Raw genomic sequence first — 23,471 nt, 5'->3', positions numbered from 1 at the left:
CTGGAAGTCCATAGTGGGCAGCAACTCGTTAATTATACAAAACCACTAATTGTGATACAATTAGCGGACTAGACAGCCCATTCACCAACTCCGCTCACCTGCAATGCACCTTCCCCTTCCCCCAATGGGAATGGCACTGGACGGCCTTTGGTATTGCTAATCACAAGTGTGGACATGGCATGCCAGACCCCAAGGGTCGAGGAGCGCATTAGTAACTTATGAGAAAAGAGGGGCTTCCTCCCACCACTCAAATCATGGGTCACCACCTTCTCCCACCCCAACACAGACACACGCACACTGCAGGGATGAGGGTGACCCAATCCCGCACCCCCTCCCCCTTTACCCTCGGGCCAGACACCTTGGTAGTGCCAAATGGGTTGACCTCGCCTGGGATGGAACCCTCATGGCTGGACTGCCCCGGCAGACCTGATGATCACCCCTGGCATGGTGATTTCAGGCAGCACTGTGATCAGCATCTTCTTTCCTGCCTGTCAGCTGTAAAAATTCTGAAGTGGTCAGGTCACTTTAATCTCCATGCTCCCTGGTCACCTGGCAGGCTTTTAAGTCACAGCAGCACTCCATTCTGCAGCAGAGATTTCCCTTTCTCCGTCAGAAGCTGCAGATGTGAGAGCCCTTTAAAGTCCTCTCACAGAGAGGAGATATTAATTTCATCTGGTGTGTGGGGGTTCCGTTCTGCACAGCTGTGTCCTCGGCTTTAGTGTATTCACGCAGCTCAGATTTGAAGTGTGAGGCTTCCGACCAAGCTGAAACCTTTGAAACCCCCTCTGTTGTATTGGAACCCTTTGATCAATTTCAACATGCAGTGGTTTGAAATAGGCTTCCATTGACAATGGATATCTATTCATGCTCCAGTACGCTGTTTATTTTTATTTCCCTTCACACTTGAATGCATCTCAAATACCTCCATTGTTCCTAACTGCAATGTTTACTAAGATATTGATCGACAGTTGTGGTTTCTTCAGAAGGAATAACTGGTTTAATTTCTACTTTTGCAAACCACTTACAAAGGGTGCCCCAATCGCTGAACAGCCGGGCTGGTCAGCAGGTTCCCTCAGATGAGTTCACCCGTGGTAGCATCTTTTAGATGGGTGACTCCTATCTGACAAACTCTGCCAATGCCAGTGGGAAACATTCCTATTTTCCTGCCAGCATGGACACTTAGCCTGAAAATGGGAGCATTCTGCCCAAAGAGACAGACCAAAGATGTCCAGACCCATTAGAAGGCACGTCACACCAACCTACATGAGAATTGCCTGGGAAGTTGAATTTCTGATGGGCTACTCCCCTGCCTCCCACATCCTCCCATGAATATCTCCGACTCTGCGTTGGAGACTTTGGACAGTTCTGATGTATTTACCTGAATGGTTATCCAGAAAATGTTGGACAGATTAAAGCATAGTCTAACTCCAGAAGTAACCACCACTACTCCACCAACTTCTGATCACTCCCCGATGTCTGCTCCAACCTGACTACCCCTCTGTCCCAACTACCCCATGATGCACCAACTTAGCCATCTACCCACCCTATCCACCTACCTACCTAACCATTCACTTATTTACCCACTCAGCCATTTACTGATCTAATCACTAACATTCAGACTGGACATTTAAACTTACCATGTGGCAACTAATGGATTAAAAGGGGGCATTTTCTGAATTCCAAAACTCTGCTCTGCTTCATTGGTGTTCCACGTTTCTGGAAATTCTGGGCTTAGAAGGTCCCTGAAGAAATGTGGAACAGCAGCGAGTCTGGGGAATTTGAGTCAAGTGACAATCTGGCGATTATTGCCGCTCCTCTGAGCCATAGATGCCCTCACAGCGCCAAACTGGTGAAGTCATAACATTCACTTTTTAGCGTGCTGCCAATTGTGAAGTAGCATGCACTAAACAATGTAAATGTCCCCACACCAATTGAAGCTGTACCCAACAATGTGGAAATTCGCCCAGATTTGTCTTCATAGGACAAATACAACCCAATCAACAGTCCAATCAAATCAACCATGCTCCATTAGGTTCTGCCAGAACCACTTGGCTCCAAATCTCATTACAACCTTGGTTCTAATATTGATATGAGCTGAATACCCCATTCGAGACTCAACTAGTGTTTTAATAAAGGTTCTTTATACTAACTTGCTTTTGTACTACACAACTCTATTTGTTAAGCCCAGGATCCCTTGTGTCTTTTTAACTACTTTCTCAACCTGCTGTCCCACATTCAATGATATGTTCATCTGTTAAATGTCCTCCCATTCATTAGCCTGTCTGGCCTCTTGAGGTGTATCACTCTTTCTCACTACATTATAAAACATAGTTTTGTATCATCTGCAAATTTTAAGATTGTGCCCTGTACATCCAATTCTAATTCATTAATATACAAAAAGCAGTGGTCTTAGTACTGATTCCTGTGGAACACCATTTTCTTCCAGGCTTTTAAAAAAACAACAGTTCACCACTACTCTTCATTTTCTGTCATTTATCCAATTTTCTAAACAGGCTGCCACTGTCCCTTTTATTCCATGCATTTCAACTCTACTGGCAAACCTGTTATGTGGAGCCTTGGTGGTAGAAGATGAATATGCTGTAGGATTTTTCTCATGCTCTGTGATGGTAAGCTACAGCTTTAGCTGGTATTACTCCAGTTGTACTACTGCTTGCACTTGGGTAACCCTCAGCTTTGGCTTTTACCAGACTACATCACAGTTCTCTGGATTAGGTAAGTGTGGTAACTTCACAGTAAAAGAGTGCACAAAAATCAGGGCCGGTTTTTCCTCCATCAGATGGGAAGCTCAAATCAGGAAATTTCCTAACCTGGCAGTCTATTTATTTTAAAAGGGCCCTGCTAGGGAGGTGGGAGCAGGATGGAGTCAGTCCCATGTCTCTGGAGGCAGTACTGAGGAAGACTCATTAGAAGAATTACTTTGGTTCTCTGAGACTTGAGCTCAGTTGTATAAAAGACAATTAGGCCCTCGAGCCCTCAGCCACATATCACCTCCATGCCATTGTATCCCTCATGCCATCTTATCCCTCTTTCATAGCCACTCACCCAGTATCCACTATGGGCAGACCTCCGGAATCATGTAAAGTTCAAAAATTTCTAACAACCTAAGGAGAGTCTCCATTATACACATTTGCAACTGAAAAAAAAATTGTCATTCATGAAATCTATTCAAAAAATGTAAATCCCTTCAAGTGGTCGATCTCTTGTCAAAAACAGACTAACACCAATTCACAAATGCATTAAAGACTTCTAATCCTTTAATAACATAAAACTGTCATTAAAAATGTGTACTTCCTGCACAGCTGAGAAGGATGATTTGAAACTCAGCCAATCATTTGTAATGGGCTAAGCTGACATAGCCCTTGGAGATTTGGGAAATGTCAACAATAATGTCTATTGAAACTGCAGGAAGAGATGACTAATTCTTCCAAGCTACATCAGATGACCTGTGAATTGATGTACTCTAACAGTAGTTCCTATTTTTTTTCACTATTGAGTGAAAGCTAACATAATAGTTAAATTTAAAAAAAGAGAGGGCATCAGTTAAAATTCAGTTAGTCCATTCACACTGGATTCTATTCACTGTAACTAGGTTCCAGTGTATCAGTTTTGGTTTTTATACAATTGAAATTGCTAAAGTGATTTGGAAAGGTTTTTAAATTGTCTGTTCAATGATGCATATGCTTTAAACATGTTTGTTGCTGAGCAGAGAGAAGTGCTTCTCAACAGAGAGGTGAAAATCAACAAGGGACATGCCCCAGGCCACTCGCACAACTCCTAGCGACCAATGAAAGCAACATTGGCGGATATCAGTGAGCAAGTCGCACATCTGCCTCTTGGCCAGAGAGTGGTGCAGGGAGAGCTTAAGAGAGAAAGGAAAGACATGTTTGTGAGTCCGTGTATAATGACATACTGATTCTAGATCAATAAACAGTGAATTTTACAGTTCAACTTAATGATTCAGTGAATACATCACTTGTTCTGACATACTTTTAACAATTTTGTCTTTCTCAGCTTTTACATAAAATTGAGAATATTGATTTCGTTAGCAAAAAAATTTCAAACATGAATATATTTTGTCAGCAAGATTTGTCTCTATCATTTTAATTCTAGAGATTTGCTTAAGCTACTTTATTATATTTAATATATGTGTGCCACGAAGACCGCTGGATAATTTAGTTTGGTTTATCTAAAATTGTGGCACAATTTTCAAACGTGTATAATTAGTCTTACATTTACAGGACAGAAAGAGGCCACCTGCCCATGTCTGCGCCAGCCAAAAAATGAACCAACCAGCTTAGTCCCACTTCCCAACATTCAGTCCATAGTCCTGAAGGTTATGGTACTTGAGGTGCAGATCCAGGCACCTTTTAAATGAGTGAGGGTTTCTGTGTCTACAACTCTTTCATACGGTGAATTCCAGACCCCTACGACCATCTGGGTGAAATTACCTTTCTTTCTCCCCCCTCTGATCTTTCTACCAATCACCTTAAATCTATGTCCCTAGTCACTGACCTCTCTGCTAAAGTAAATAAGTCCTTCCCATCCACTCTATCCTGGCCCCCCTCAGTTTTGTACATCTCAGTCAAATCTCCCCCAGTCTATCCGACCTTTCCTCATAATTGTAATTTTCCGGTCCTGACAGCACCTTCCTAAATCTGGATAAAAGCAAATTACTGTGGATGCTGAAATCTGAAACCAAAAGAGAGAATGCTGGAAAATTTCAGCAGGTCTGGCAGCATCTGTCAGGAGAGAAAAGAGCTGACGTTTCGAGTCCAGATGACCCTTTGTCAAAGCTTTTACAAAGGGTCATCTGGACTCTAAACATCAGCTCTTTTCTCTCCTTACAGATTCTGCCAGACCTGCTGAAATTTTCCAGCATTTTCTCTTTTGGTTTACCTTCATAAATCTCCTTTATACCCCCACTAGTGCAGTTATATCCTTTCTGTAATGAGGTGACTTAAACAGTATACAGTACTCAAGATGTGGCCTAACCATTTAGACAGTTCCATCATAACCTCCCTGCTCTTGTATAAAAGCAAATTATTACAGATGCTGGAATGTGAAACAAAAACAGAAAATGCTAGATAATCTCAGCAGGTCTGACGGCATCTGTGGAGAGAGAACAGAGCCAACATTTCAAGCCTGGATGACTTCATTAGAGCTCCCTGCTCTTATGTTAAAGGAAAGGATTCCATACTTCATCTTGACCATTTTATTGATATGTTCTGCTCCCTTCAGGCATCTGTAGGCGTTATTCCAAATGACCCTCATTTCCTCTACACCTCTCAGATTCTCCCATTTATTGTGTATTCCTTTGCCTTGTTTGACCTCCTGAAATTCCACAGCAGACGCCATCTCCCTGGCCCTGCACTTAACCCTGGAACACCAGATAACAAAGACACCTATGTCAGACTTCTATTTATTGACTACAGCTCAGCCTTCAACACTATTATTCCTACGAAACTCATCTCCGAACTCTGTGGCCTGGGCCACGGCACCTCCCTCTGCAACTGGATGCTGAACTTCCTAACCAACAGACCACAATCAGTAAGGATAGGCAACAACACCTCTTCCATGATCATCCTCAACATCAGTGTCCCACAAGGCTGTGTTCTCAGCCCCTACTATACTCCTTATACACCCATGACTGTGGTGGCCAAATTCCCCTCCAACTCGATTTCCAAGTTTGTTGATGACACCATCGCAATGGGTCACATCTCAAACAACGACGAGATAGAGAATCTGTTGAACTGGTGCATCGACAATAATCTCTCCCTCAATGTCAGCAAAATGAAGGAGATTGTCATCGACTTCAGGAAGTGTAGTGGAGAACATGCCCCTATCTACATCAACAGGGACAAAGTAGAAAGGGACGCGATCTTCAAGTTCAGATTATCAACAACCTGTCTTGGTCCCCCATGCTGACACTATAGTTAAGAAAGCCCACCAACAACTCTACTTTCTCAGAAGACTAAGAAAATTTGGATGTCAGCTACGACTCTCTCCAACTTTTACCGATGCACCATAAAAAGTATTCTTTCTGGTTGTATCACAGCTTGGTATGGCTCCTACCCTGCCCAAGACCGCAAGAAACTACAAAAGGTCGTGAATGTAGCCCAGTCCATCACGCAAACCTGCCTCTCATCCATTGACTCTATACTTCCTGCTGCCTCAGCAAAGCAGCCAGCATAATTAAGGACCCCACGCACTCCTGATATTCTCTCTTCCACCTTCTTCCGTTGGGAAAAAGATACAAAAGTCTGAGGACATGTACCAACCAACTCAAGAATAGCTTCTTCCCTGCTGCCATCAGACTTTTGAATGGACCTGCCTCGCATTAAGTTGATCTTTCTTTACACCTTAGCTATGACTGTAGCACTACATTCTGCACTCTCGTTTCCTTCTCTATGAACGGTATGCTTTGTATAACGCACAAACAATACTTTTTACTATGTTAATACATATGACAATAATAAATCAAATCAAAAGTTTATCACCTTGCACTTCACTGGGTTGAATTCCATTTGCCACTTTTCTGCCCACATGACCAGTCCATTGATGTCTTCCTGCAGTCTACAGCAATTCTCCTCACTATCAACCACTGGCCAATTTTTTGTGTCATCTGCAAACTTGATCATTCCCCTACATTTGCATCCAGATCGTTAATATATACCACAAAAAGCAGGGGACCTAGTACTGAGCCCTGTGAAACCACACTAGAAACTGACATCCTGTCGCAAAAACACCCATCAAAAATTACCCTTTGTTTCCTGCCACATTTTGTATCCAGCTATTACATTTCCCTGGATCCCATGAGTTTCTATTTTTTAATTAGTGTGCAAGTGTGACCTTGTCAAAAGTCTGGCTAAAATCCATGTAGACCACATCAGCTGCACTATCCTCCTCAATCCTCCTTATGACTTCCTCAGAAAATTCTATCAAGTTAGTCTGACACAATCTTTCCTTTCATCTTTAATTAATCCATGCCTTTCTATATGACAGTTTATCTGGTGTCTCAGAATTGATTCCAATTACTTGCCCGCTACCAAAAAGGTTAGATTGGCCTGTAGTTTTTTGGTTTATCCATCACTCCCTTTTTAAACAAGGGTACAATATTAGCAATCCTCTGGCACCACACCTATACCCAGTAAGGATTGGAGAACTTCCACCCTGGCTTCGTTTAACAGTCTGGGGTACATTTCATCTTGCCCTGGTGTTTTATTCCCTTTCAAGGATGCTAATCCCATTAATACTTCCCATGTTTATCATATCCAATACTTCACATTCTTCCAGCTTAGCTATAATATCTGCATCATCTCCCTCTTTTGCAAACACAGTTGCAAAGTATTCATCAAGAACCATACCAACATCTTTTGCCTCTACGTAAAGGTTACGTTTTTCGTCTTTTTTTTGTTTTTATAGGTCCTAATCTTTGACTAGTTATCCTGTTAATCATAATATATTGATAAAACATCTTTGAGTTCACCTCTATTTCATGCCCATTCTTTAATTTCCTAATTTTCCCATTTGATTTCACCCCTCCACTTTCTATACTCAGCTTTCTGTAATAATTTTTTGGTGTCAGATATAAGCTTTCCTTTTCTGCGTTGACATCAGGGGCCAGTGCTAGTTTGGCATCCCGTCCATTTTCTTTGTGGGAACATGGTTATTCTGAACCCCTTGATCTCCCTTTTGAATGCCTCCCACTGCTCTGACATTGGGTCCGATTTTTACCATCGTGTTGCACCCGTTTTTGGGCGTATAAACTTTGGTAAAATCAGGCTTGAGGCAAGTAGCGCAATCTGCGCCTACCTCTGTGCCAGTTCCCCTTTTACCAAGGCCCGAAAAAAAATGGCCGTGATCGGGACCGCGCCCAAAGCGGGTGCAACGACCATTTAAATGCATTTAAATTGACTTAATGGGCTGCACGCCCAACCTTTTACCGGCACTTCCCCCTTTACCACCATGTTCGCCCATCCAGAATCGGCACGAAACAGACATGCTCCATAGAAGTCAAATTCAGGCGCTTCAGTTAATGAGGAGGTAGGTGCCTAGCGTCCGACGGCTCTCTGCTTGAAATCGGTGTGGGGTGGGTGGGTGGGGGGGGTGTGCTCTGCTGCCACTCTGCCTGAGATCGGTGGAGGGGAAGGGGAGTTCGCTGCCACTCTGCCTGAGATCAGTTGAGAGGGGGGGAGGGGTCCATAGAGGTTTACAGCATGGAAACAGGCCATTTGGCCCAACTTGTCCATGCCGCCCTTTTTTTTAAAACCCCTAAGCTAATCCCAATTGCCTGCATTTGGCCCATATCCCTCTATAACCATCGTACCCATGTAACTATCTAAATGCTTTTTAAAAGATAAAATTGTACCGGCCTCTACTACTACCTCTGGCAGCTTGTTCCAGACACACTCCACCCTCTGTAAAAAAAATTGCCCCTCTGGACACTTTTTTGTATCTCTCACCTTAAACCTATGCCCTCTAGTTTTAGACTCCCCTACCTTTGGGAAAAGATATTGACTATCCAGCTGATCTATGCCCCCTCATTATTTTATAGACCTCTATAAGGTCACCCCTCAGCCTCCGACACTCCAGAGAAAAACGTCGCAGTGTATTCAGCCTCTCCTTTATAACTCAATCCATCAAGTCCTGGTAGCATCCTAGTAAATCTTTTCTGCACTCTTTTTCTAGTTTAATAATATCCTTTCTATAATAGGGTGACCAGAATTGCACACAGTATTCCAAGTGTGGCCTTACCAATGTCTCGTACAACTTCAAGACGTCCCAACACCTGTATTCAATGTTCTGACCGATGAAACCAAGCATGCCGAATGCCTTCTTCACCACTCTGTCCACCTGTGACTCCACTTTCAAGGAGCTATGAACATGTACGCTTAGCTCTCTTTGCTCTAACTCTCCCCAACGCCCTACCATTAACTGAGTAAGTCCTGCCCTGGTTCAATCTACCAAAATGCATCACCTCGCATTTGTCTAAATTAATCTCCATCTGCCATTCGTCAGCCCACTGGCCCAATTGATCAAGATCCCGCTGCAATTGGAGATAACCTTCACTGTCCACCATGCCACCAATCTTGGTGTCATCTGCAAACTTACTAACCATGCCCCCTATATTCTCATCCAAATCATTAATATAAATGACAAATAACAGTGGGCCCAGCACTGATCCCTGAGGCACACCGCTGGTCACAGGCCTCCAGTTTGAAAAACAACTCTCTACAACCTCTGTCAAGAAGCCAATTTTGTATCCATTTAGATACCTCACCCTGGATCCCGTGAGTTTAACTTTATGCAACAACCTATCACGCAGTGCCTTGCTAAAGTCCATGTAGACAACATCAAATGCACTGCCCTCATCTACCTTCTTGGTTACCCCTTCAAAAGACTCACTCAAATTTGTGAGACATGATTTTCCACACTCAAAGCCATGCTGACTTCCTAATCAGTCCTTGCATCTCTAAATGCCTGTAGATCCTGTCTCTCAAAATACCTTCCAACAATTTACCCACCACAGATGTGAGGCTATCTGGCCTGTGGTTCCCAAGCTTTTCCCTGCAGCCCTTTTTAAACAAAGGCACAATATTTGCCACACTCCAATCTTCAGGCACCTCACCCATGACTATCGATGATTCTGTCCGAGTGGTCTGCTGCCACTCTGCCTGAGATCGGTGGGGCGTAGGGGGGTTCGCTGCCACTGTGCCCGAGATCGGTGGGGGGAGGGGGGGGGGTTCGCTGCCACTGTGCCCGAGATCAGTTTGGCGGGGCGGGGGGGGGGGGGGGGGGAGGAGGTCTGCTGCCACTCTGTGTACCACCCCCCTCCCCCCAACCGATCTCGGGCAATCCGTACCGGGGAGGGGGAGATAAGTTAGTCATGTTGGGGGGGGAGGTGGGGCAGTGTCTGTGGGGGCCAGGGGAGGCATTATCCAGCCCGGGAGGGATGTGGCAGGGGTACATCTTACCCATGTAACTGTCTAAATGCTTTTTAAAAAACAAAATTGTACCTAATTATTGAATTACCTATCACTAAGGCTCTTCTAGTCTTCCTTCTACCCCTGTGTGGCTGAGCCACCCTTGGTTCCGTGGGCTTGACTCTGACTGCACTCCCCAGATGAACTATCACTCACCGATATTCAGAACTGAATGCTGGTTGGAGAGTGGGACGCACTTGGGAGATTCCTGCCCTATCTGCCTGGCCCTTTTTGTAACCTCTTGGAGGGACACACAGTGCTGTCTACCAGCTTTGTGAGAAGACCCTTCTGCAATATCCACAACTAATGAGGGTAAAAGGTATTCAAGGTTGGACGTCTCAGCACCTGTATCATTGTGCCATTGCTTTGTCAGCTTAAGGTGCTCCCATGTTTTGCTGAGGGCAGCACATATAAGCTCTGGGTATAGGCTCATATCATCATAACCCTACTGAGAGACACTGGGCATATGGAGTAAGACCGTACATGAGCCTTCTCCATGCATGAACACCTCTCTCCTTAAACATCAGACCATCACCTTTCAAGAATGCATACAAGATAGAGGCACAACTCTGCCTCTGTTGTACAGAGCTAGGAATGCACATGACAAGACCCTACAAGGCACAGGAACAAGGTTCATCCTACAAGCAAACTTAATATGAATGTGCAGGTTTTACTCGTATGGAAAATTGTATTGAAATGGGACACTCACTAGGTGAGATGGTCGCACACTGCAAAGGGAAGAGGCCCAGGATGGAGACAACTACCATAAGTGAGTGCAGAACCAAGATATCACGCGCGACTGACAGTAATGCAACTCATAAAAAGGAGACAAGTGGAGACATCAAATAATTGCTTATCTATTTAGTTTTAATTGAAGTGGGAAGAGGCCAGGCAACCAACCTACTCATGGATAATAAGACTGGGTGCCTTTGTTTTGTTAGTGTTAATAATTCAAAGTTGGCTCCCTCACTGGCCACTGGTGCATGCATAGTTTCGCCAACGGTTTACATCTTCACTAGGCACCCTGAAATTTCAACTCTGCTGCCTCCCTCCTGCCCGGTGTTGCAGCACAAAAAATGCAGCCTTTTAATAGCCACGCTATATTTAAACTAGAGACAGCCAGATTTCCTGGATCTTGGGAAAGAAGACCAGAGGGGCTGAATCCATGAGACACGTCCAGGAGTGCTTCCACCATGCCCACCAGACTTTCCCAGTAACGCCCTCCTTCGCTTCATCCCAGAATAGAAAGCGCCTTTAGGCTTCTGACTGTGTTTAAGAAAAATCTGATCTTTGATCATTTAACATTTTATTCATATTCTTTACAATGTTTTTATGTTTTTGTTTGGCAAGGGTGTTAAAAGGTGTAAGACGTAGGAGCAGAATTAGGCCACTCCACCCATTGAGTCTGCTCCGCCATTCAATCATAGCTGATATTTTTCTCATCCCTGATCCCCTCAATCAAGAACCTATCTATCTTTGTCTTAAAGACACTCAATGCCCTGGCCTCCACAGCCTTCTGCGGCAAAGAGTTCCACAGATTCACCACTCGGGCTGAAGAAATTCCTCCCTATCTCTGTTTTAAAGGATCGTCCCTTTAGCCTGAGTTTGTGCCCTCTGGTTCTAGTTTTTCTTAGTAGTAAAAACATCCTCTCCACGTCCACTCTATCCAGGCCTTCCAGCATCCTGTAAGTTTCAATAAGATCCCGCCCCCCCACTTAACTCTGAGTGCAGACCCAGAGTACTCAACCGTTCCTCATACAACAAGCTCTTCATTCCAGAGATCATCCTTGTGAACCTTCTCTGCACAATTTCCAAGGCCAGCACATCCTTCCTTAGATATGGGGCCCAAAACTGCTCATAATACTCCAAATGGGGTCTGACCAGAGACTTATACAGCCTCAGAAGTACATCCCTGCTCTTGTATTCTAGCCCTCTCGACATGAATGCTAACATTGCATTTGCCTTCCTAACTGCCGACTGAACCTGCACGTTAACCTTAGGAGAATCTTGAACAATGACTCCCAAGTCCCTTTGTGTTTCTGATTTCCTAAGCATTTCCCCATTTAGAAAATAGTCTATGCTTCCATTCCTCCTTCCAAAGTGCATAATCTCATACTTTTCCACATTGTATTCCATCTGCCACTTTATCCACTCTCCTAACTTGTTCAAGTCCTTCTGCAGCCCCCATGCTTCCTCTACTAACTCCCTCTACATATCTTTGTATCATCTGCAAACTTCGCAACAGTACCTTCAGTTCCTTCTTCCAAATCATTAATGTATATTGTGAAAAGTTGTCCCAGCACCGAGCCCTGAGGCACACCACTAGTCACCGGCTGCCATCCTGAAAAAGCCTTGTTTATCCCCACTCTGTGCCTTCTGACAGTTAGCCAACCTCTATCATGCCACAATCTTATCATTACACCATGGCCTCTTATTTAATAGTCTCCTATGTGACACCTTATCAAAGGCCTTTTGGAAATTTAAATAAATCATGTCCACTGGTTCTCCTTTATGGAGCCCAGGTGGATGAATAGATCAATGATCTAACTGAATGGGGAAATAGACTTCAGGAATGGAATGGTCTACTCCTGTACATTGTGTTCCTAAATAAAGTGGCTTCCCACCTCATACCATTACCTTAGGAGCCCCCCAAGAATTGATCCTTGGCCTCCTCTTGTTCATTAATGTCAGGTTCCACATGTACAATGATGATACACAGCTTTTTATCACCGACAATTCTCTCAACCTTTTCACTGTCTCTGTGATGACAGACTGCTTGCCTGGCAACCAGCCCTGAATGAAGCAAAATTTTCTAAAATGTTGGGAAGTCTGAAGCCATTGTCCTCAGCCCCCAGTGCAAACTCCATTCTCTAGAGGTCCCCTCCACTCCTTGGCTGAATGCTGTTTCAGGCATAACATGCAAATTCGTAATCTCACTGCCCTTTTTGATCCTCAAAAGAATTCCTGACCCCATAATACTCTAAAGGAGAAAGATACGTCTACCTTTATAATATTGTCTCCTTGGCCCTGCCTCCAGCCCATTGGATGCTGAATGCCTCAGCACTCAGTGATACTTCTGTTACACCCAGACTCTCATGTTTCGCTGAACATATATTTGAACCCCTTCAAAACTCTACTGCCCATATCCTAATGTGTACCAAGTGTTGTTCACCTGTCACCTCGCTGTCTTACATTGGCATCAATGTTTGTCCTTTAAATTTTTCATTCTAGTGTTAAAATCCTCTTTAGCCTTGCTCCAGCCCTACATCTAATCTGAGATGTTAATGCTCCTTCAGCTTTGCTATCTTGTGCATTCCCCCACTACTGTAATTCCACCATTGGTTCTGTGACTTCAGTTATATAGGCCCGAAGCTCTGGAATTCACCCTCTGCATTTCTCTACCTGTCTTGCTTCCTTTCAAAACATACCTCTTTGACCAAGTATTTGTTTGCCTCCTTAATATCTTGTTCTTTGGGTTGATATTAATTTTTATCTAATTGTGCAAAACTCAGCCCTGCCTTACCAACTGAACCTCATGCATTTTCCTTTAGCCATCTAACAAAAACACTGAACATTGACTGCTTTTGTTGTTTGTCTTTCCCAAGAGATTTCCAATTAACTGTGTAGCTTTCCTTAACCTGTGTTCATAAAAGGCAGATACATGAGAACATGATATTGGCTAGATGCCATTAGCGCAAAACAGGAATTTGGGCATGACTGCCTACTATTTTCTGACTTGTAAAATTATCCTTCTAATTTTGACCAGAACTTTCTGGCTGTTCATCTTAGAAACCCTACAGCACAGAAAGAGGCCATTCGGCCCATCGAGTCTGCACCGACCACAATCCCACCCAGGCCCTACCACCATATCCCTACATATTTACCCACTACTCCCTCTAACCTACGGACACTAAGGGCAATTTTAGCATGGCCAATCAACCTAACCCACACATCTTTGGACTGTGGGAGGAAACCGGAGCACCCGGAGGAAACCCACGCAGACACGAGGAGAATGTGCAAACTCCACACAGACAGTGACCCAAGCCGGGAATCGAACCCAGGTCCCTGGAGCTGTGAAGCAGCAGTGCTAACTACTGTGCTACCATGCCAGCAAGATCATGGTTTCACAGTGGTGAAGGGTACATTCAGCCAGAAAGTTCCACCACTGGTCAATGATGGGCAGCCTCCTGCTGCTGCAGAACATGCAGTGGGTTGAATGGTAAATCCCACCCTCTGAATTTAATTCCTGTGTCCGCTTGCATGTGAATATTATTCACCTTTTTGAATCCAATTTCCACAACTTCTCTGTTTCAACGTCCACTTTTCCCTTTGGCCACTTCTCACTTTTTTTTTGAACCCTTGTCATTTGCTCTCATACTAGTCCTTATAAGTTTTATTCTACTTCCAACCTACTCTACTGTTATTGTTACAAGTTTGGATCTATGTACAAATTTATAGAATATGTAACAATCAGTCTGCTCTATATCTATCCATCTGTCTCTCTGTGTCTCTTTGAACTCCTGTCCACAGCACTCAAGCTGCTGGTTTATTGTGTGCTCCCGATTATGGAGCAATGTGTCTGACTACTTGTTATATATCCAAGTGGTTGCATGATTGCTTTAAGAGCTGGTCACGTGATTAAATGACATTGATGTCATTGGGGTTTTCCCACAGTCTCCTGTTTAGTTTCGTTTTATACTCTACAGTCAACAGCTCCTACAATAAAACTTATTGTTATTTTGAATCTACAGATGCAAGCCACATTTTTTTTGTTTAAAACCACAACCCCTTAAATATTTAGGACATTAGCAAAAAAAAATTGGCGATGAGTCGGGACTTCGTTTCATCAAACACATTGAGAAGAGATCCTAAAGTTTAAAAAAAATAATTGTGGGTCCTCAAACTTCGAATATTAGAAGGCTGGGGAAAATCAACAGGCTTAAAGATTGAAGTGCCAGTGAAGGAAGACCAATAAGAAAAAGAACGGTTACCTTTGTTGCCGGAAAAAAATTGGTGGTCTCCTCTAAGCTGCAGGTTCCATGCTGAAGTGCGTCGTGGCAGAGAGGAAGATTCACTACACAGTTGAAAAAGGATGGAAGATCTGTGTGGTTTTAAAAATGGGGGTTTTATCAGTCAGCGATTCCAGGCAGTATCTGGCATATTTGAAAAGAGGAGATACTCTGCTGTATGGTTGGGGCCAATTGAAATAAAAAATTAGTCAACTCAGTGGCCTCCAGGTAAAAAAAAGTGGAGTACTGGGGGCAAACAAATACTGAGCAGTCTTGAGTTCCTAGTGCCTGCAAGAGAAATGGCAGGTCAATTAGAGTCAAAACGAATAAAATTGCAAACATGTTGCTCATACCAGCTTTTCTCAGTACAATAGGAAATGAAACCTCCAATTTGCTTTTGAGCTTGGTTCATCCAGCAAAGCCAGGAACCAAAACATATAATGACTTGACAAAGATCCCTGAAGAGCATTGCTCTCCAAAGCCATTTATCATCACAGAATGGTCCAGATTCCATGGAAGGAATCAAATAGAAGGTGAAAGCATAGTTCAGTTTATGGCAACCCCAGAAAGGCTCGCACAACATTGTGAATCTGGTGAGTCATTGGAAGATACCCTTCAAGACCATCTAGTTTAAGGTCTCCAAAATGAAGATATCTGAAGATTGCTTACTGAACATGCTTTGACTTTAAAGTAGAAATCACAATGTCAGGTCTTTGCTATTTGGTGCAGAAATGAAGATCCACAAGTTGGAAACTTCCCATAAGAAGTCAAAACAGCAACAAACATGTCACAGAAGTGCCAATATGGGCCATTCAGTGAGCAAGGATAGTCAATGCAAGAATTGTGGCAAAATGGGTCACATTGCAAAAGCTTGTCAACTTCCCCTGAGAAGAATATTCAGGAGAAAAATCTGTGTACCTTTGCATTCTACAAAAATAATTTACAATGTGGAATAAAATAATTATGACTGAAAAAGAGAATGTCCAGAAATATGATGCAGAGCTCCAACAGGGTGAATCACAAATATTCTGGGTGATTCCGAAGTTAAGTCGACAATCTATTAGGATGGAGGTTCCTGAGACTACATACCAACAAAAGCTGAAGCATATTCTTTTAAAACAAGCTCATGTGGTTTTAAGGATATTGATGTAATCAATGACCATGATGTAATCTTTTAATGGCACAACATGGAGTTGAGTGGACAGACAGCGGAGTTACCTCTCCATGTTGTCTGTGGTAATTTTCCAGTTCTATTTAGGAGATCATGGTTGGACAAGATAAAGCTTAACTGGAGCGCTGTCAACTGATTAGTTAATGCCAAAACAGACCTACAGCACCTTCTGGATAAATATGAAAGAGTATTCAAAGAGACACTTGGCTCAATGAAGGGAGTTCAAGTAAAGATAAAGTCTAATAGACCACTGTAGGAGTTTTTCAGAGATCTGTGTTATGCTGGCTTCATGTTAGAGATTTCTCTACTAATTACAGTTCAACAAATATAAAGAACTCACGGAGGCAGTAATTCTGGTTGAAGACGCACTTTATTTTGCCCAGTACTGGTCCATGTATGAAAGAACAATTTGGAGGCAGCCCAAATCATTCTAAATTATATTTGTTACCAGCATTGCAATTATAGATTTTTCAGAAATCATCTGCCCGCCTACTCTGTTCGCCATAACCTGATGAGCGAATTACTTTAGTATGAATCATTTACCTTGGCCAATAACATCTTACTCTCTGGCAGCATGAGAATTCATTGGTCCATAGAATTCAGAAGCTCTTGCCCACAGTCTCTTAGCAGCCCCAATTACGTAGGTTGTAGAGTTCAAAGGTTCCTTTCCCACGGTCTTTTAGCAACCTCAATTACTTAAGTCCGTAGAGTTCAAAAGTTTTCTTTCTCACTGTCTGCTAGCAGTCCCTTAGCGGAAGAAATTGAATTATTCTGTTTATTCTAGTGTCTGGGAAACTTGTACTTTCTAAAGCCCACATTGATAAAGTTTTTAGTAGTTGTATTGTTTTCAAGGAATGTGGTTCTTCTTGCTCAACTATATCCCATCATGCTTAGGGCAGTCTGTAATTGGCCAAGATGTACAGAATATCACGTTTTTCAAAAATACACGTTTAAATTCTCTACAGTGGTTATGTATTTCTATGCAAACAGTACCTTTGGTCCTTTTATACTTTTTCTATACTATATTCACTGCAAATTAATTTTATCTTAATCTATTAGTCTTTTAGTCCCAAGTTATCCTAAATCTTTCTAAAATATCTCTTGTTCCTTAGCCAGCTCAAGATAAGGCCATTAAATGGATGTTTTTGAGTAAATATTAGCGGGCCCTGGAGGATTATTTGGCATTCGGGATCCCCTTTTCTTCACATGGACTGCCATATTGTTGCTGCATCATGTGTAGACTTGACTACTTGTGCACAGCAGCATTTGAGCAAGTATGCAATTACAATAAATGCTAGGATCATAATAAAAAAGAATCCTTGTATAATTGATGTTCCTAGCGAGTCTGAAGCCCAGCCCCCGGAGAGGAAAGGGTTGAGACTGCTTGAGTTTCTCAGCCTCTTTAATATGACCAGCTAGATCGATAATAGACTGAATTATCTGGTGTGTGTATAGCAACCATTTCATCATTGATTTCAGTAAGGGCATTGGCTGGATCATTGGCAACTTTTTCTAAACTTGCAATTAGCCTATTGTCGTCTTATGTTAATCTCCCAATCCCATACCGGTGGAGCATCATGCCAAAGTAGCGTTCTATTAGCATGATAGCACGTCAATGTCTTGTCAAAGAAAAAGGGCGAGGAGAATGATAAATGTATGGGACTACGTATCCAAGGTAACATGATCCCTCCCACCTGATAGGGAGCCACGGATATGCTCCCTATCCAATATGTACCGTTGAGAGTTGGGTAGGTGTTGCTTCCCTTAAAGCAATAAGAGACATTACAAGATTGATCATCACTGGGTGAACTCATGCACAGCTGTCTGGTCCAGTTTACAGTGTTGTAACATTCACTTGTACCTAAATTACTCCCAGGACCTTCCTTATTCTCAATACAATATGCCCCCTTTGATTTTGGTACTATTTGTTTCAGGCTGAAACTGGGAGCTGGGTTTGAAAAGTTAAAGACAGGCGTATAGCTCTTCATGCGACCCTAGTCTACCTGCACAGGATGTGCTACTGTGGAATTTTATCCTGTCATAAACACTAGGGTATCCTGGTCGCCGAATCTAAAGTACTGGGCACGTTGGTCCAACATCAATTCAGACCATGACAGGGGCACTGGTCCCAAAGGTATCCCACATCAGTATCTGTAGGGAATGCAGGCAAACCCAACACTTGGATTGGTTAGAAATTCTATATATATATATACATATGCCATTATAGGTAAGTGTTGACATGCAGTTCCCGGAGGATTGATGAATAACTTCAGATGCTGGCCTTATCTGAGTTAAAACTAATAAACTCAACATCAAAAGAATAGGAACACATGTAATAATTTTGACAATCAACAATCTCTATATCTGTTCTATATTCCGCGATTGTGAACCAGTATTGGGTAAGTATTATGTTTAGTTACACTCTCGTGTAGCAACTGCGTTACATTTAGCTACATGCTAATTATCTGATATACTTTAGATGATCCGTCTGCTGCAGTCTTGCTCGTTGAAATGGTTGATGTGCGGGCGTGCCCTCTTGTGTTAACTGTATCATGTAGGTCTAAACAGCTCTCAATTAGTATCACAATAACACCATTTCTATTTCTCTTCTTAAACCCTCTTGGCTCCTTTGTCTCATGCCCTGGCCGACTCTAGTGGCCCATCTACAAATCCAAATTATTCCTACTACCAGCACGGAGGCTGCAAGGGCTATAACAACCTCCTGCTCTATAGTTTTATTCACTCCCTGGGGTTGTCTGTGGAGGTGTATAATTACGGGATTACTCATTGGGATATGATTTCAATTGTGTCCAATGCCGCCACCGCGGGCTGGGATTTTCATTAATTAGGGCACATGTTTGTCCTGCGACAATCACTTCATAGGGTGCCTCCCATCAGACACCTAACTTTTTTGTCTGTCATAAGTTTTACCATTACCTTATCCCCTGATGTGGATAATTTGAGGGTATTCTCTCCTGTCATTTTAAACGGGCAAAATAAAGTACGCCTTCAACCAATTACTGTCTCCATTAGTTCTTTGTGTATGTTTCTGTGTCCACAGTATTATAGATTCTACATATAAAAGAATGGTAATTTGTTGTCATGACCACAAAAGTAAAGCGGAATAAATGTTATATATTTAAGTGGTTTAATGATTGCTTTAAGAGCCGGTCACATGATTTGTTGGCGATGTCACGGGGTGTTTCACAGGCTTCTGTTTAGTGGCATTTTATACTTTGTACAGGTGACAGCTCCTAGAATAAATCTGTTGTTATTTTGCGTCTGTGTATAAACCACTTTTTTTTTTGTTTTAAACCTACAACCTCTAACATACTTAGGACATTGCACTATGTTCTGCTATCAATAAGAACACTCCCTCCACTTTATCATTGGCAAACCCTTTTTACATCTTTCCTTGCTTTCTAATTCTTCTTTAACTGTGCTCAGCCAATGCCTTTAACCTACCTCTTTCCTACGTAGGCCTTGCCTCTTATCACTCCAAACCCCCATCTCCAGCCCCCCCAAACACCCAGGCTGTGAAGTGTCAAAAGCACTATAAATGCAAGTTATTGCTATTGTTTACTTCTAATCAATCAACTGTGAACTTCTCAAATCTTGTTGACAAAATAGCTGTTGAAACCATGGTTTTGACTAATTCAGTGAACTGGTAATATGTTGATGCACGGAAAATTTTGGAAAGTTAATTGCGCACTTTACAATGACCTCCTGTAAATTGATCTAAATCAGTGTTTTTGCACTGCATGGTACCTCAAACAGATATTCTGAGGTGTGCTTGTGTGCATGTGTTTTCGGTTAACAAATAGAATTACCTACAAATGTGGTTTACAGAGTTGTGGAATTGCCCTTGCTTATTTATGCCACTGGCTGACTTATGAAGTTGAAAACCCCAAGTGAAATCCCTCCCTAGCTTGAAGAAAATTTAACAAAGGAAAGCAAGCTGAATCTAATGCTAACTTTGTAATGTTCTGTAAATGACATTACTGTCTTCAGAACATATTTTTTCATGTTTGTTAATTTGTGCTTGTTGCCATTGCCTGCATAACCAAGCCTTCCAACATTTTACAAAATTTTATTCAGTTTCAACATAGCTTCATCAGTGTAATATAATTCATCTTTAAACTTATTCAATTTTTAATCGCAGAGGATTGTTCCAATTCTGGGAACACTTTGGGAAGATAGAAACATAGAAATTAGAAGCAGGAGGAGGCCATTCAGCCTTTCGAGCCTGCGCCACCATTCATTATGATCATGGCTGATCATCCAACTCAATAGTATGATTCCGCTTTACTGCCATTTCTGTAGACCCCTTCAGACCAGTGCCATATCTAACTGCTTCTTGAAAACAAACATTTTGTCCTCAACTACTTCCTGTGATAGTGAATTTCACAGGCTGATCACTCTCTGGGTGAAGAAATTTCTCCTCATCTCTGTCCTAAGCGGTCTACCCTGTATCCTTAGTCTGTGACCTCTGGTTCTGGACACCCCCACCATTGGGTACATCCTTCTTGCATCCAACCTGTCTAGTCTTGTTAGAATTTTACAGGTTTCTTTGAGACCTCTCATTCTTTCTTCTGACCTCCAGCAAGTACAATCCTAACCGACTCAAATCTCTCCTCATACATCCGTCCTGCCATCCCAGGAATCAATCTGGTAAATCTTCACTGTATTCTCTCCAGAGCAAGAACATCATTCCTCAGATAAGGAGACCAAAACTGCACGTAGGTGTGGCCTCACTAAGGCCCTGTATAATTGCAGCAAGATATCCCTGTTCCTGCACTTGAATTCTCTCGCTATGAAGGCCAGCATACCATTTGCCTTTTTTTAAACTGCCTGCTGTACCTGCATGCTTATCTTCAGCGACTGATGTATGAGGGCACCCAGGTCTCGTTGCACATTCCCCTGTCCTAATTTATAGCCATTCGGATACTAATCTGCCTTCCCATTTTGCTACCAAAGTGGATAACCTCACATTTATCCAAATCATACTGCATCTGCCAATCATTTATCCGCTCACTCAACTTGTCCAAATCACACTGAAGGATCTCTGCATCCTCCTCACCACTCACACTCCCACCCAGCTTTGTGTGTTATCTGCAAATTTGGAGATATTGCATTTAGTTCCCTCATCTAAACCATTAGTATATACAGTGAATAGCTGGGGTCCCAGCACTGATCCCTGCAGTACCCCACTAGTCAATATAAAAGCAAATTACTGCGGATGCTGGAATCTGAAACCAAAAGAGAAAATGCTGGAAAATCACAACAGATCTGGCAGCATCTGTAAGGAGAGAAAAGAGCTGACGTTTCGTGTCCAGATGACCCTTTGTCAAAGCTAAAAGGCAGAGAAAGTGGGAGATATTTATACTGCAGGGTGAGGGAATGAAAGATGAGTCATAGCCACAAAAACCAGGGAAACCAGTTAATAGCTGTCCACAGAGAGAATAAAGGGTGTGAATGGCCAAATGGCAGAGAAGCTTTTAAAATGAAGATGGGGCGGGGGAGAGAGGAGAGGAAAGGAAAATGGATGGGACAGAGCTAAGATCTAGAAAAGAAGAAGCAAAGGGGGAGAAAAGGGAAGGGACGTAAAGTAGGAGGAAAGAGTTGGGGGGGGGGGGGGGGGGGAAGAAAAATGAAAGACAATAAAGAAATAAAAGAACAGTAAAAAATTAAATAAAATAGAATGAAAACAAAGGGGTCGAGCTGGTGTAGAGCAAATCATCTGAAGTTGTTGAATTTGATGTTGAGACCGGAAGGCTGCAAAGTGCCCAGCCGGAAGATGAGATACTGTTCCTCCAGTTTGCATTGAGCTTCACTGGAACATTGCAGCAAGCCAAGGACAGACATGTGGGCACGGAAGCAGGATCATGTGTTAAAATGGCAAGCAAACGGAAGGTCGGGGTCCTGATTGTGCACAGACTGAAGGTGCTCAGCAAAGCGATCACCCAGTCTACGCTTGGTCTCTCCGATATAGAGGAGACCACATTGGGAGCAGCGAGTGCAATAGACCAAATTGAAAGAGATGCAAGTGAAACGTTGCTTAACCTGGAATGAATGTTTTGGACTTTGGATGGTAAGCATCAAAGAGGTAAAGGGACAGGTGTTACACCTTCTGCCGTTGCACGAGAAAGTGCCATGCGTGACGGGAGAGGTATTGGGTGTAGTGAAGGGGTGGACTAGGTTATCCTGGAGGGAACAGTCTCTGCAGAATGCTGACTGAGGGCGTGAAGGGAGGATGTGTTTGGTGGTGGCATCATGCTGGAGTTGGCGAAAATGGCGGAGGATTATGCTTTACATGCGGAGACTGGTGGGGTGAAATGTGAGAACAAGGGGGACTCTATCCTTGTTCTGAGAGGGAGGGTTGAGGGTCGTGGCGCAGGAGATGGACCACACACTGTTGAGGGGCCTATCGACAACTGTAGATGGGAATCCACGGTTGAGGAAAAAAGAGCACATATTAGAAGCATCACCTTGGAAGGTGGCATCATCGGAACAAATGCGACGGAGGCGAAGAAGCTGAGAGAAAGGGATGGAGTCCTTACAGTATGTGGGGTGTGAAGAGCTGTAGTCCAGCTAGCTGTGGGAGTCAGTGGGCTTGTAGTGGATATTGGTCGATAGTCTATTGCCGGAAATTGAGACAGAAAGGTAAAGGAAAGGAAGGGAAGTGTCTGAGATGGACCAGGTGAAGACGATGGAGGGGTGGAAACTAGAAGCGATGTTGATGAGTTTTTCGAGGTCTGGACGAGAGCATGAAGCGGCACCAAAATAGTTATTGATGTACCGGTAAGGGAGTTGTGGGAGGGGACCTGGGTAGGCTTGGAACAAGGAATGTTCCACATGCCCCATAAAAAGACAAACGTAGCTAGGACCCATGCAGGTACCCATTGCTCCTCCTTTGATTTGGAGAAAGTGGGATGAGTTAAAGGAGCAGTTGTTGAGAGATAGAATGAGTTCAGCCAGGCGGAGGAGACTGGTGGTGGATGGGAATTACTCAGGCCTCTTTTCAAGAAAGAAACGAAGAGCTCTCAGGCCATCCTGGTGTGGGATGGAGGTGGAGAGAGATTGCATATTCATGGTGAATAGGAGACAGGGGCTGCGAACTGGAAGCTGTCAATATGACAGACAGTTCCCGCTTGGGTCACTGTGTGGAGTTTGCACATTCTCCTCGTGTCTGCGTGAGTTTCCTCCGGGTGCTCCGGTTTCCTTCCACAGTCCAAAGATGTGCGGGTTAGGTTGATTGGCCATGTTAAAATTGCCCCTTAGTGTCCT

Source organism: Mustelus asterias, chromosome 22 (genome assembly GCF_964213995.1).
Source record: "Mustelus asterias chromosome 22, sMusAst1.hap1.1, whole genome shotgun sequence".
Lineage (NCBI taxonomy): Eukaryota > Metazoa > Chordata > Chondrichthyes > Carcharhiniformes > Triakidae > Mustelus > Mustelus asterias.
Note: the sequence above shows the minus strand (reverse complement) of the source record.